This window comes from Mus caroli, chromosome 12 (genome assembly GCF_900094665.2).
Source record: "Mus caroli chromosome 12, CAROLI_EIJ_v1.1, whole genome shotgun sequence".
In the NCBI taxonomy this organism is placed as follows: domain Eukaryota; kingdom Metazoa; phylum Chordata; class Mammalia; order Rodentia; family Muridae; genus Mus; species Mus caroli.
The window spans coordinates 64,066,041-64,081,022 of NC_034581.1; the positions used below are offsets into that span (position 1 = coordinate 64,066,041).

The following is a 14,982-nucleotide window of genomic DNA, read 5'->3' on the forward strand; positions in this document are numbered from 1 at the left end:
CCCAAGTGAGACACGGAGACACCGATTGATGCAAAAGCAAGAGGCTTATTTTCCGGGCACGTGGGAGTCAACCCTCAATCAGTCCCTTGAGACGAGTGATGAGAAGGTGACCCCGAATGGCTATAACAAGCAGTTTTTATACTTTTTAGGGGCACAGGTTACATCAGCAAGGTTACAGTTCAAACTTACTGGCTAAGCATATTGACCTTTAAATCTATTGGCTAGCAAGCATGGCATGTGTTTGAACTCTACCTGGGACTTTCCAGAGGGTCAGGTAACTATCAGTCAGTACATATGAGAAATTTTTACTCAAGAATGTTCCTGTGGGTGGAGAACGGAACTTGGCCTAGCCTTGATCCAAGTCGAGAGGGGGAAGCTGTAAGAAGGGTGTGGGACTGGAAAAAGCCCCCAGGGTCCCTGGATGGGACGAGAGAGTTCTAAAAGTCCTTGAGCTCCATAGTCCACTTTCAACTAATTAGCAGACATTGGTGATCCCTGAGAGAGGGGACTAGAGCTGTTTTTTAGGGTCAGGAATCTTCGTGGCTTTATCATCACTTCCTATTTTCCTATCCCTATTTAAACCTTTACTTATTCTATTGATGCCCTGGTCACAGGGAGCAGGGTTGGAGAATCCAATGGGGGTGGGAGAAACCCTGAAATGGGAGTGGCCAAGAGCAAGAGGACCACCCGCCTTTTCACTGTTGGCCCGAAGGTGTGGGGACCCTGGCATCTGCTGAGGAGTCCTTTGGTGTCATCTGAAATGGATCTCATGGATTAGTGGCCACACTCTGTCTGTGTGGTTGATACTTGACCTCAGTCCTCTATGTCACCCAAGCCTGTTGGGACAGGAAACAGACACTGCCCAGCCTTCTGTGTTGCCCTTGTGGGACTTCTTTTCTCAGCTTGAGTGTCTGTCTTGGTGACCCAGGGGAGGAGCCCTTAGTGTAAGCTTCTCTATAGTTGTTTTATGGGCAGAAGGCCTGAAAACTGGACGTCCTCTCCTCCGTGCCTTTCTTGGAGCCCTGGAACTCATTGTGCACTGCATAGCAGCTACAGGTTGCTCACATATGAAAAGGCCTTCCTGGCAATCTGGCTGGATCACAAATGAGCTTTGGGATGCTAAAGTTAGCAATGCCCGAGGCCCAGCCTGCGGCATCCCAAGGTCATAGTGATTTCTGGGGTGCAAGATTTGATCCAGAGAGGGAAGCATAGCCTGGTTTACAGTAGAGGATAGGCATGGTGCCAGTAATATTTCATGTTTTAATATAAGTATGGTGGAAGGCATGGTGAGGTATTGACAGAATAGGTACTCTTGGGACACTGGTGTGGGACACCACTGAGATTCCAACTGGAAACTGATGTGGCAGGATAGGGAGGGGCATCTAATTCTGATCAAAGACCATAGCTACTCCTGGGAATATATGGCCTTTCTAAAGGCATTGTGTGGGATCCCTTCCCAATCATCTTCCCTGGCTAGGAGGGAGACACAGTCCATCTGGTAGGGCGTGGGACTTGCTTAGAGCTAGTGGCTCACACCCTCCTCAGTTAGTGGCATAATGAACTATAACTCTCTTTTATACACATTCTACTTGGATGTCTCAGCACATACCACACGGGACCTACTTGGACAATGTTGGCTGCCCAGGGACTTATGTGCTCCACTGTTTCTGGATGACAGAGGCATGGCCAAGGTTGACTTTAACCTCTCTTTATCCAGTCAAAAGGCAGGTTGAATTTGAGCAGAGTTAGACAGAAAACGAGAAAAACCAGAGGTCCCTGGTGTGCAGCCACTGGCTCGGGTTCTCACCCTCTTGCTCCCTGTGGGCAGAGGAGGAGTGGGGAGCTACCCTTTGAAACTGTAGGGAGTCCAAACACCATTCAGGTAAGAGAGGAGGCTGTTCTTACCATTGCCATCATAGATGAGCATTATACTACCCCTAACACCCGTTCTAAAATTATACCAGACGTATATTCTTAGATCAAAACCCAGCTTGCTTGCCGTGATACTCATCAGAGATACTGGCCTACAGCTTTCTTGCTCACGTATGTGCTGTCTTTGTTGTGTTTTCGCCAGTGTTATAGTTCACTGATATTATTACACAGCAACACTACAAAATAATACAATGTGTTATTAAATACAATGTGTTATTATTATTTATGAGCAGCTGTTCACAGTACTGAAATCTAGGAAGTCCAAGTGCAAATGTGGGCAGACTGGACTAGTCCCTGTGTTTTATGGACCCTTATGGGGTGGAAGGGGACAGGTTAGCTTCCTCTGGTCTTATACTGACCCTGATCCCACTTAATTAATTAGATCAGCCTCATAATCTAATTATCCACTGCACTAGGGATTAGTTTTCAACATAGAAATTTGGGGTGCTCAGAGACATTCAGACCACAGCTTCTTACTTTTAAGAACTTTCTTTGAAAATAATTAACTTGTGGTTGTTTTCACGAAGGCAAGAACTCCATAGTGTTGTAAATGTCTTCAACAAACAGAAACTGATTTTCAAACTTGGCTCTATATTGAATCATTGGGAGGGGGTTAAAGATTGTGGAGAGCCCTTCCACAGGAGGCCAACACGCCGCGGTCTGTGCCGCCGCCATGTCTCTAGTGACCCCCGAGAAGTTCCAGCACATTTTGCGAGTACTCAACACCAACATCGATGGGCGGCGGAAAATAGCCTTCGCCATCACTGCCATTAAGGGCGTGGGGCGGAGCTATGCTCACGTGGTATTGAGGAAAGCAGATATCGACCTCACCAAGAGGGCTGGAGAGCTCACGGAGGATAAGGTGGAGCGTGTGATCACCATCATGCAGAACCCACGACAGTACAACATTCCAGACTGGTTCCTGAACAGACAGAAGGATGGGAAGGATGGGAAGTACAGCCAGGTTCTGGCCAACGGTCTAGACAACAAGCTGCGTGAGGACCTGGAGCGGCTGAAGAAAATTCGAGCCCATAGAGGGCTGTGCCACTTTTGAGGCCTTCGTGTCGCGGTCAGCACACCAAGACCACTGGCTGCAGGGGCCATACTGTGGGTGTATCCAAGAAGAAAGGTGTCTCTGGGCCTTTGCTGTTAATAAATAGTTTATATACCAAAAAAAAAAAAAAAAAAAAAAGACCGTGGAGCACTCTAGAGATGCTCCCCTTATGGTTCTGAGAAACGGAGTAGGCCCTGAGATTTTTAAAAGAACTCTTCGGGTGGTTGCTATGTGAAGCCAGAACAGAGATCCTTTGGTTTAGACTTTCCTTTAATACAGCTCCTTACGTTGTGCTCACCCCCAACCATAAAAGTGTTTTCATTGCTACTTCATAACTGTAATTTTGCTACTGAATCTCAACGTAAATATCCAATATGCAGATAGTCTTAGGCGGCCCCTGTAAAAGGATCAGGGCGACCTACAGCTTGAGAACGGCCGGCTTATTGAGCCTATCTGGAAGGAGCTCGCTCCATCATATATCCTTTTGAGAGGTCGGGTGTTTGACCACTGTCTCAATTTCTTCTCTATGATGGCTCTGGTTAGAGTTTCTGTAATTAAGTAGTTTAATTAAATCATTTTATTGATTAAATATTTAAATCACAGATTTCTCAAGTTTATTTGAAAGATTAGGCAAAGTCAACTTTTGAGTGTTTAATTTCTGGCTTTTGACTATTTTGCTTAGTAATGTGTGTGTGTGTGTGTGTGTGTGTGTGTGTGTGTGTGTATGTGTCTTCAAAATAGCATACCTCCCTTTTCCCTTTTTGGTTGAACTCTTGAGTTTATATTACTCTTTAGGGCGGGTGGCAGGGTACAGCAGTTCTAGGGATAGAATCAAGACCCTACTCAGGCTAGGCTTGGACTCTACCCCAAATTACATCCTCCTTTTTTTTTTTTTTTNTTTCGCAAAAGCAGTTTTTATTTGAGGCAAGAAGTCTGACCCAAAGGATTACAGTTCTAAGCACTCCAATTTAAGTGTTAGTGGCATGACTTGGGCTATAAATCTTGCTTCTCTTTGGTTGGAAAGGGTACTCTTGCTAAAGTCCTCTAGGTGGGTAAGAAGAAAGAACAAGAAAGGCTGGAAGAAACGTCTCAGCTACTGTTACTGCCCTCCAGATTCTACGTCAAACTAACTAACTCTCACCATCTGGTTTGCAAGGTGCCACTCAGTGCAGAGGAACACAGGACACTTGCGAGGGGGCAGAAAGAACAGGTGCAAGCTGTTTGAGGAGGAGCGGGGATCTGCCCGCCGCAGCGTCAGACTTGTGCGTGGAAGGGATAATCCTCGGGTTTGGCACAGCTCATCACCGCACACCCTCCAGTTCCTGTTGTAGCTGAGTAAAGTGCTCATGTCCTCGCTGCTCAGCTCAGAGTCAAAGACCTTAAAGTTTTCAGCAATGCGTGCAGGTGTCACAGACTTGGGAATCACTACCAAGTTCCTCTGAATGAGGAACCGGCTCGGCACCTGGGCTGTAGTTTTATTGTATTTGGCTGCAATAGCTTTGATCCTGGGATCCTCCAGGAGAGACGGGTTTTCAGGTTTGGCTCAGGGCCTGCCAGGAGAACCAAGGGGACTGTATGCTGTCACCACGATGTCTTGGCAATGGCAGTACTCAGTCAGCTTCTCCTGAGTTAGGGATGGATGGCAGTTGATCTGGTTCACCTCGGGCTTATACAGTAAGCCAGGTTTGTTCAAGACCCCCTCAATTTGAAGAGGGTTGAAGTTGGAGACACCGATTGCTTTTACCAAACCTTCATCCACTGGTTCCATAGAGGTCCAAGTGGCCACAAAATCAGTGTCACTAGGAATCAGGTTTCCTGAGGCATCCAGTGGGAAACAGTCGGGCCCAGGCTTGAAGCCTGTGGGGCCAGTGAGTAAGGCAGAGATCCAGGTAGTCCCGCTGCAGCTAGCTCAGTGTCTTCTGGCAGGCTCCTTTCACCACGCTCTTGTGGTGGAACGTGCACTACAGCTTGCTGACGATGAAGATGTCCTGGTGCTTCACCACCTGCTTCTTGAGCTTCTCCTGGAGGGCCCCTCCCACCTCCTCATTCTGGCACACCTGGGAGCAGTCCATGTGGCAGTACCCCATGTCAATAACAACCTTTACAGTCTCAGTCACCTGGCCAGGAGGGGACTTCCAGGTGCTCAGGCCCAGGGTGGGCATCTTGGTGCAGTTGTTGAGTTCCAGATGGCTGGCCATGATCGCTGCATGTTACACGCCCATCCTCATCCTTTTAATCTCCACTTTTGTCTAGCATTTTTAACATTTCATTTAGAAAAACAAAACAAACAAACAAACAAGCAAAAATAAATGTAGGATCTTGTCATTTGGACTTAGCTTTTATTTGTCCTTTCCTTTTAAATTATAAATGTTACCTAGGTATGACTCTTCATAACTGTAATCCAACTACTTGGGAGGTTGAAGCAGGAGGATTGTCATGAGTTTGAGCCCAGCCTGTGCTCTATGTTGAGACTCTGTCTCATCCAACCTCAAACAAAACAAAACAAAACAAAACAAAACAAAACAAAACAAAACAAAACAAAACAAAACATATTGTAAGTGCTGTCTAACTAAGGCCACAAGAGATTCCCCATAGTTTTAGCTGTAACCCCAAGGACCGGTTTATAGTAATTTCATTAGCATTGTCATTTCAGGTATGCTGAATATAAGTTTCTATTTCTCCTTTGACTTAGTAATTGTCCCAAAGAGATTTAACATGTGCGGGTGGTGCATTCTTTTTGCTCTCTGCTCTTTAAAAGTCGAACACAAGAGGGTCAAGATGGCTCAGTAAGGAAAGGTGCTGGCTGCCAAGTTTGATCCTCCTCAGCCACATGATGGAGGAAGAGAGACCGACTCTTCCCTGTCCATTGCGTGATCTCCACACATGCAGAGTGTTGCTCATGGACAACCATGCTCATGCAAACACACACACACACACACACACACACACACACATACACACTACAATTTTGTAAATAAAATAAATAAAATCGAATACAGAGAATAATATCTGGAGCTTTTCTGTGTACTGTACTAAATTTTTTCTTCTTGTATTTTTAATACGGTCAGTTTTGGTGACTGATCCACTGGCACTAGAAGGCTTTATTTTCAGGCTGGTGTTTGGTGTATCTATTAAACCCATCTTATTATTTATGTTACTCTGTTACATCTTTCTTATTTTTTCATCCCCTTGCTCAGCCATGGAAATGGGATACCCTAAATCTCCCTTGAGCCCCAGCTCACTGTCTTCCTCCGTTACTCAGGTCGTCCTCTCTAGGTTATCCGACTCTGCAGATGTTGTATCGCCGTCCCTGCTTTTATAATTGCTCATTTCTCTTTGAGCGCGTTTGTTGTATTTACATTTCCTTCTGTAAACCTCTGCTTTCTCTCTTCCTCGTCCACACTGTGCGTCTTCATACTTGTCTTGCTCCCAGTTTTGCATATATTTCCATCACTGCTTTTTTTCCCTTTAAAATATTTTAAGTTGATTTGTTTTTACGTATATGAGTGTTTTGTCCCCATGTCTGTTTGTGTACCACATATGTGCCTGATGCCTGCAGGGGTCTGAAGAAGGTGATAGAAGTCCTGAAACTGGAAGTACAGATGGTTGTGAGCTGCTGTGTGGGTGCTGGGAACCGAACCTGGATCCTCTGCAAGAGCAGCTAGTGCCCTTCGCCAATGAGCCATCTTTCCAGTTCTTGGTCTTCTTTGTAAATTAACTTTTGTGTGTGTGTTGTGCTAGGAATTGAATGAAGAGAATCTTGCATGCTGAGGAAGTGTTTTACCCCAGATCTATGTCCACAGTCCCCTGAAGTCTAAGATATTTAATTGCCAAGGCTGTATGTACTCTAACATGAGGTGAGGTCCGATACGGGGTCAGTGTGGACTGCTTTGCACTTCTCTCCTCTCAGCGAATCCTGCGGGCTTCTTTCTTCACCTTTGACCCCTCACCCTCCCTCCACTTAACTACTTAATTATTCTTCAGAAGAGATGACTCACCAGGTCACCTGCTTCCAACCCTGGTGACCTGAGTTCCATACCCAGGATCCACAGGAAGGAGAGAATTAACTTCTGCAAATTGTCCTCTGACCTCCACTTGCAGACCATAACTATGTGTGAGCACACACACACACACACACCAAAGTGAACAAAATGTAACTAATTTTTTTCCCCAGCAAAACGTTTGCATTCTCATCTGCTCTGTGGTGGTGTTTCATCGTGACAGTTATTTGACATTTGATTTTCTATTTTTTTTTATTCTTCCCTTTTGAGGAGGAGGAAGTCACGTAAGGTTTTTTGATGCATAAAATGTGGAAAAGCACACATGGGGGATTACCACTGCAGGGAAGTTGCCTCACAGCAGAGTCGTATAAGTCATATGTCCCTTTTTAAATAAAAGAGAGGAACATTTCTCTGTGTCTGTCTGTCTGTCTATACACACCTGACATGCCTGCCTTTGCCTTCCACAGTCATGCCCCACCACACCTGACTGTGTTTGGTTTTGAGACAGTCTTGTGTAGCCCAGGCTTGTCTGGAACTCAATTTCTCAAGTCTTGAAATTATAAGCATGCACACAGGCCAGGGTTACTTTCCCTCCTTTTTAAAGGTTAAGTAATATTCCAGTATGTGCACAGGACATGTGCTGTGAACCCACACACGTGCTGATGCATGTGAGTTGTTCCTGCCTCACGGGCTATTGTGCTCATTGACTCATGAGCAAAAGGTGTGTTTGCTCTTCATAGAAATGGAGCCAATAGCATACTGTCTATAGAATGGAGCCAATAGCTTAATGTATACAGAAACGGACTTACTAAGAGGTATGTGGTCCTGCAATTAGAAAGCTGAGCAGTCACATCACCCATCATCTGCAAGCTAGAAGTGCGGGAAAGCTGTTGCTGCAACATCTAAACCCAAAGGCCTGGGAACCAGAAGAGCCTCATTGGAAATCCCCTCCTGGGTCCTCAGTGAGAACCACGAGCCGCATTGTCTAAGGATGGAGCAGTGTCCAACTCAAGCCAGGAGCAAATGCACCATTTTTCTACCTTTTTGTCCTACCCAGGCCCTCAGCACATGGATGCTGCCTGCTGCACACTGAAGGTAATCTTTTCATTCAGGTTGCAGATGCAGATGCAGATGCCTAACCTCTGGGGCTGGCCATGAGGCAGCGGTAGAGCACGCGTGTAACTTATGCTAAGGCTCTAGGTCCCATCTCCAATACAAAGTGACAAGAAAGAAAGGAAAGAAACCTACATGTCGATTTCTTTAAGGAAAAAACTCACAAATACTCCAGAAACAAGCTGGGCATAATATAATGGTTTCTGCCTATACTCCTACGACCCATGAGGTTGAGGCAGGAGAATTGCTGTGAGTTCCAGGCCAACCTAGGTTAAATAGTGAGCTTTAATAACTATGGTGATGTGTACAAATAATGCCTTGAAGGTTTTTTATTTTTATTTATTTATTTATTTATTTATTTATTGAGAGAGAGAGAGAGAGAAAGAGAGAGAGAGATATGATGTAGCCCTGGCTGGCCTGGGACTTACTATATAGACCAGACTTGGCTCAACTCACAGACACCCACTTGTCTCTTTCTCCTGAGTGTTGGAATTGAAGGTATGCTGCAGATACCATGCCTCTTTGGAAGTGTCCTTTTTGATGTGCACACAGAATTGTAATTCTTTTTTTTTTTTTTTTTTTTTTTTTGGTTTTTCAAGACAGGGTTTCTCTGTAGCCTTGGCTGTCCTGGAACTCACTCTGTAGACCAGGCTGGCCTCGAACTCAGAAATCCGCCTGCCTCTGCCTCCCGAGTGCTGGGATTAAAGGTGTGCGCCACCACTGCCCAGCAGAATTGGAATTCTTGAATCGTGTGACAATTCTGTTTTAATTCTGGGAGGAACTTCCATACTGTTTGTTTGTTTGTTTTTAAAATAACAGATGAATCATTCTATTAAATAATAGTCATCCCAATGCACATGGAGTCTATTGTTTATTTACTTATTTCTGGAGATGGGACTTTACATTGTAGCCCAAGGCTGGCCTGTAACTCACTGTGTAACCAAAGCTACGGTTGAACTTGTGGGAATCCTCCTGGATTGGAATTGAGATTACAGTCACCATAAACAGCTGTGCTGTTTACCTTAATCTAATAACTATTATCATATCATTTTAGTAATAATTTTTCATGTGGTATGGGGATCACATACTCCTAGACCAACACATTGTTTGACTTTCTTATAGTTTGTCTTTTACTTCTCTCAGTCTATAATAGGTGTGGACCGCATCTCTATAACTATATAGTATGGAAAAGCTGTTGATAATACTAACAATTTTTGCTCAGATCACTTGTTCCTCCCACTCAAGTAGGACATTTCTGAAAATAGACACTAAAAAAAAAAATAACCTAAATCTATTCTGTCAACTTAAGGGACTCATTTCCAAGAATAGCCATTCCTTTCTTCAGTAAGGCTGCAAAAATTCTTAGCTCTAAAATGTTCCTGGAATCTGCTGATCCATTGAGATTTATTCCTGTAATACTTTCCACTATGTTCTATTAAATACTTGATTCCATTAAGGGCTAATAGCAGGTCTGACTGTTGCAGTCTCTCCAAGCCTGTCCGTTTTGAAGTTATGCCCCTCTGGCCTCAGCGCGATGTTAGAGTGCTGAATCAGCACTTACATTCACCGAGTGATGCATGCTGAGTAATGGATATGGTTGCTCGCACAGAAGGCAAAACCACTTGAACACTTCAGGCATCTCCTTTAACTGCTTATTTGCTCAGGATTGTGAGAAGCAAGGGAAACTACAGAAATACTTTTGGTCAGGGTTGGTATTTGGGATTTTTTTGACTTTTGAGCATCCCTAGGCATCATTAAGGTAAACATGGGAAACCTAATGGAACAACGTTCATCTCTGGACACTTCTGTGCCTGACTGCCAGGGTTTACATCAGGTTCTGCTTCTAATACCCATGTTAGCTTGGGCAAGATTTTTCTTTAAAATCTAAATGTTGGCTGGCTGTGGTTAATTACAGCACTTTGGAAGCAGAGGCAGGCAGTCCAAGGCCAGTCTGGTCTACATAGTGAGACCCTATACTAAAAAGAAAACAATAAAGTGGGGGAGTGGAGAAATGGCTGAGTGGTTAAGAGCACTGGCTGCTCTTGCAGAGGTCTTGGGTTCAATACCAGCACCCACATAATGCCTCATAAACTCCCGTAAATCCTGTTCCAGAGAATCTGATGTCGTTTTCTGACTTTCACAGGGACCAGACACACAGACATACATGCAGGCAATGCATTTATATAATAAGAATAAATAATGACATAATTTAAAATAAATAAATATGTAATAAAATAAAACTTTAAATCACGTTTATGTGCATGCGTGTGTGTGTGTGTGTGTGTGTGTGTGTGTGTGTGTGTGTGTGGTTGAGGTCAGAAGACAACTTGCAATAGTCAGTTCTCTTCTTCCATTATGTTGGTTCTGGGATCAGATCAATGAGATTTGGCTGCTGTGGGCTTTTACCCTTTGAGCCATCTTGCTGCCTCCCAGGAAAAGTTCTGTAAGTTCCCTGTTGCCTCAATTTCTCTGCCTGTAGAGTATGGGTTGTTTGTTTGTTTGTGACAGGGTCTAACTCTGTAGCCCTGCTTGATCTGAACTTGCTATGTAGACTAGGCTAGCCTTGAACTTACAGAGATCTGAGTGTTTCTGCCTCCAGAGTGCTGGGCTTATAGGTGCACCCCCACACCTGACTATAAAATATATTACTGTTTGTAAGACACTTTGAAGTGGCCAGACCCACTGCCTGAGCATCGGCTGTGGTGACAAGCACTACTTACTCACTTCCTTTACTGCCTGGATTCAGAGCAAAACCACCAGGGTGGCTCTCCATCCACTAGAATTACCGACCTTAGCTGATTTGAGAAACCACTGTTAGAATCAGTCACTGACCCGGGAGCTTCTGTGTGGAGGAGGGACTCCAAAGTTGAGCGTCAGTATCTACCAGACAGGAAATTCCATTCAAGAGAAAAAAACAAAAAACAAAACACCTGAAATCTCCAAGCAGCACGTCCCGGACATGGGCCTCTGTGGGTGTCGGCTGAGTTGGGAGAACCAAAGGTCATTTCAGAGTGAGAATGTTCAGACACACATTCCGGCTAAGAAGGAGGAGCAAGGACCTCAGGATGGTTTCCAACTGGAAAAAAATTGTGTCTCCTGTAAAAATAAATAAGTAAATAAATAAATAAATAAATAAGGGCCAGGAGCTCAGCTTTCAGGGACAAGACATGTGTGCTTTGTGAACAGTTTAACTTGGAGTAAAACATCAGCCTCAGGAGGCTCATTTTGTTTTGAGACAGCACAGACAGGTCTTGCTGTGTAGCCCAGTCTGGCTTTGAACCTGTGCTCACTCTATTCCCACATCCCAAGTGTTGGCCTTGCAGGTCTGTGTCATTATACCTAGAAGAAACTAACGCATCTTTAACAAAAGCCTGGGGCAAGGTGTTTGGGGCAAGGTGTTTGACTCCCACAAACTCTGTAGAAGTATGGTGGCCAAGCTGGGCTGTTTCCTTTGTATTTCCTACCCATTGGCACACACCCTGCCTTGACACTCCTGAGACAGTGCAGTTTTCTTCTGGAGTAGAAAAACCTGTAAAGATAGCTTCGTGAAGGTAACAGGAGACCTGGGAGTAGGGGGGGTGGGGTCAGGTGCAACGTGTGTCATGTGTCATGGGTGGGATAGTGTGAGTTAGAGCACACCAGCCTTCAGCTGAGGAGAGGAACTGGGTGATCTAAGCAAGAGACTTGGCTTCTCTGAATCTTGTTCTGATCCATAAATATTGCCTTCTAATGCTGGTGTGAGGATCAGATATGGTCTACATAGAATACAAGTACATAACCAGTAACGGCTCGGTGACAGAGGCACTGACTTGATTCTTTGGCTTGTTTTGTTTTGAGCTGGGATCTCGCTTCACTGTGGTGTTTCTGTTCTTCAGTGGAGAAGTGTGATTAGAAACACGAAGACATATCATATGTATGTGCATACACATCATATTTGGAGCTTTAATGGGTCCTAGGAGAATACAGGATGTTGATGTTTAGAAAGCCATCAGTTTTATAAAGCAATTAAGAGAAATGACAAGACAAATGTGCTTTGATATTAACTGAACAGTAGCATAAGATGTGATTTCGACTTTAAGTTCCACTTTAAGGGTGGAACTGTCTTCTTTAGAATTGCCGGAAACAGCTGTTTTAATGTGGCATATACAGGAAATGTTGAAGAATCGCTTGTTTAAAATTTTACCAAAGCTCACTTAATGTACATTTATGCAAACATGTTTATTTACATATTTACATACACATTTCTATAACTGTAATTTCTGTATCTTTGGAAATGAACTATAAAAAGAAAAAGATGAAGGGTCAAGCAGAGCTTGTACTTGGGTCACCAGGGCTGGGTTTGAACGCTGCCGTATTCACTGCCAAGGGCCAGCATTGATGTGCCTGGGTAGACGTGAAGATGAGATTAATAATGTGAGCTGCGGTTCTATCAGTTTTTTCAACTCATGCTTTCTTCTGCATGTGTTTATTGTTTCTTGCTTATGTTTGAATTTTCCTTAACAAGCTTTGGAGGGCAGGTGCTAGGCTTCTCTGGGTAGCCCTGGCTAGCCTGGGTAGCCCCGGCTAGCCTAGAACTTGGTCTGTAAACCAGGATGGCCTCAAACTCAGAGATTCACCTGCCTCTGCCCCCTGAGTGCTGAGATTAAAGGTGTGCACCACCACTGCCTGGCTGCTTTTATCACTTTTACATCCTAACCTTGTGGGGGAGGAGGTGAAGAAATGGCTCAGTGGTTAAGACTGCATACAACTCTTGCTAAGAACCCAAGTTTGTTTTCAAACACTCATGCTGGGAAATTCACACTTGCCCATAACTGCAGCTCCAGAGGGCAGTCCAATAACTCTGACTTTTAAAGGCACCTGCACTCATATGCTCACACTTATGTGCATGGACACACACACACACACAGAATTAAAAAAAAAACAACACTAACTTCGTAAGTGTCTGTAAGGCATATACACACAGCACATATGTGTGCCACACACATGCACATACATGCTAACACGCTCGTGTGTGTATAGACATACCAACATATACACAAACTCTAAGCTGCCTACCAGACTGGGCTGAGCTTAAGCATTAAATGTAAGGCCAACAGAATGAATGAGAAGGTCTTCCTTTAATAATCTTGGCCAGTTATATGCCGGAACAAGGTCTGAAGAGGTTTGTTGCTTGGATCTGATGCATCTACTGGTAAACCTTCACACTAGTGACCTTTGTTTGTTTGTTTGTTTGCTTGTTTGTTTGTTGAGACAAAACCTCAGTATGTGGCTGGTCTGGAATGCTCTCAATAGACCAGGATGCCTAGAACTCCCAGAGCTCCACCTGCCTCTGCCTCCTTCGCGCTGGGACTCAGGCCTGTGCCACAACAACTGGCTTCTTAGTGGCTATACAAATTGATCATGCGACCCCTTCTGTCTCCATAGCCTCCAAACTTTGATATTGGTTAAAGCCTCTAGAAACTATGTGAAAATAAAAACTTTGAACATATTTGAAACTTTATGATTTTTTTTTTTAAAAATTGCATTTGTTTAGTGTGGGCATGGGTAGGAGAGCACTGGAGTGCCAAGCCTCATGTGCTGAGGTCAGAGGACAGCTTAGACTCAGCTCTGTGATTCAGCAGTGCCATTCCCAGGGACTGGACTTAGATCATCATGGTTATCAGTGCCTTAAGCTGCTGAGCCATCTCACCGAGCCCCTTTCTTACTATATCCTCCTCCTCCTCTTCTTCCTCCTCCTCCTCCTCTTCCTCATCTTCTCTCTCTCTCTCTCTCTCTCTCTCTCTCTCTCTCTCTCTGTTAAAAAAAAAAGAAAGGAAGGAAGGAAGAAAAAGGAAAAGGACATGATTGCTCCTGGGTATGGTGGAGGAGAAGGTTTATTGGAGATAAGAGGAGGAACAGAAGCAGACGCAGGGACATCTGGGAAAGTCCAGATGTGACCAGACTGAGCTAGGCCGGGAGGGGTGAGGGAGGGGAAGACAGAGGGAAACCAGCTGCAGTAGCCAGGAGGCCAAAGGTACAAAAGGGGCAGGTAAACAAGATGGCTGGGTTATATAGGGAAGGGAGCTCCTGGGCTGCGGAGTTTAGAGTAGGAAACAGGGTAAGTCAGCCAGGAGGGCCCTGTGACAGGTAGGAACTGAGGGATGCTGGGAGAACCTGGAGGCTTTGATATGTTAAATAGGCACCTCAGCCCCCTTAACACGTTTGAAACTTAACAGTGGGCTGGTGTGTGCTTAGACTCTTGCCTGTGTGGAGGCCAGAGTAGGGCATCAGGTGTCCTGCTCTGTCACTTTCTTTCTTACTTCCTTGGGCCAGTCCCCTCACTGACCCTATAGCTAGCTAGACCCAGCAAGCCCCAGGAGTCTTCTGTCACTGCCCCATTCCCACAATGCTGGAGTTACACACGTGTTACACATGTGTGCAACCATGCCCATCCTTTTATGTGTGTGTTGGGGATCTGAATTCAAGACTTCATGCTTGTACGGTGAGTGCCTCCCCCAGCTCCATGTGTCACACTCCATAATTTCCCCAGGGGCAGGTCAGTCACATAGGTCAGGTCTGTTTCTTGTGGAAGGAGACTACCCGAGGCTGTGAGTGACACCAGACCAGAGTCATTTCGGGTGGGAAACGTAACCTTAGCACTTGGCAGGGGCAGGCAGTCGGATCAGGAGTTCAAGGTTATGCCACCTCCATAGCGAGTGAGGGGCCAGCCTGGACTACGTGAGACACTGTCTCAAATAGTGAAGAAAAGTAAATAAATAAATAAATAAATAAGGAAATGGAATTACTTCAGGACTGGAGAAATATCTCAGGGTAGAGCAATGACCTAGTATGTGAGGGTCCAGGCTCAGTCCCTAGTACTACCAGTCACACACACACACACAC

The 14,982-nt window shown here is 44.8% G+C and overlaps 2 pseudogenes; one reads left to right on the plus strand and one right to left on the minus strand.

Moving 5' to 3' along the window:
• The first annotated feature begins 2,605 nt into the window (after positions 1-2,605).
• Positions 2,606-2,986, plus strand: LOC110307456 (annotated as a pseudogene).
• A 1,254-nt stretch (positions 2,987-4,240) lies between these two features.
• Positions 4,241-5,184, minus strand: LOC110307401 (annotated as a pseudogene).
• Positions 5,185-14,982: the final 9,798 nt, after the last annotated feature.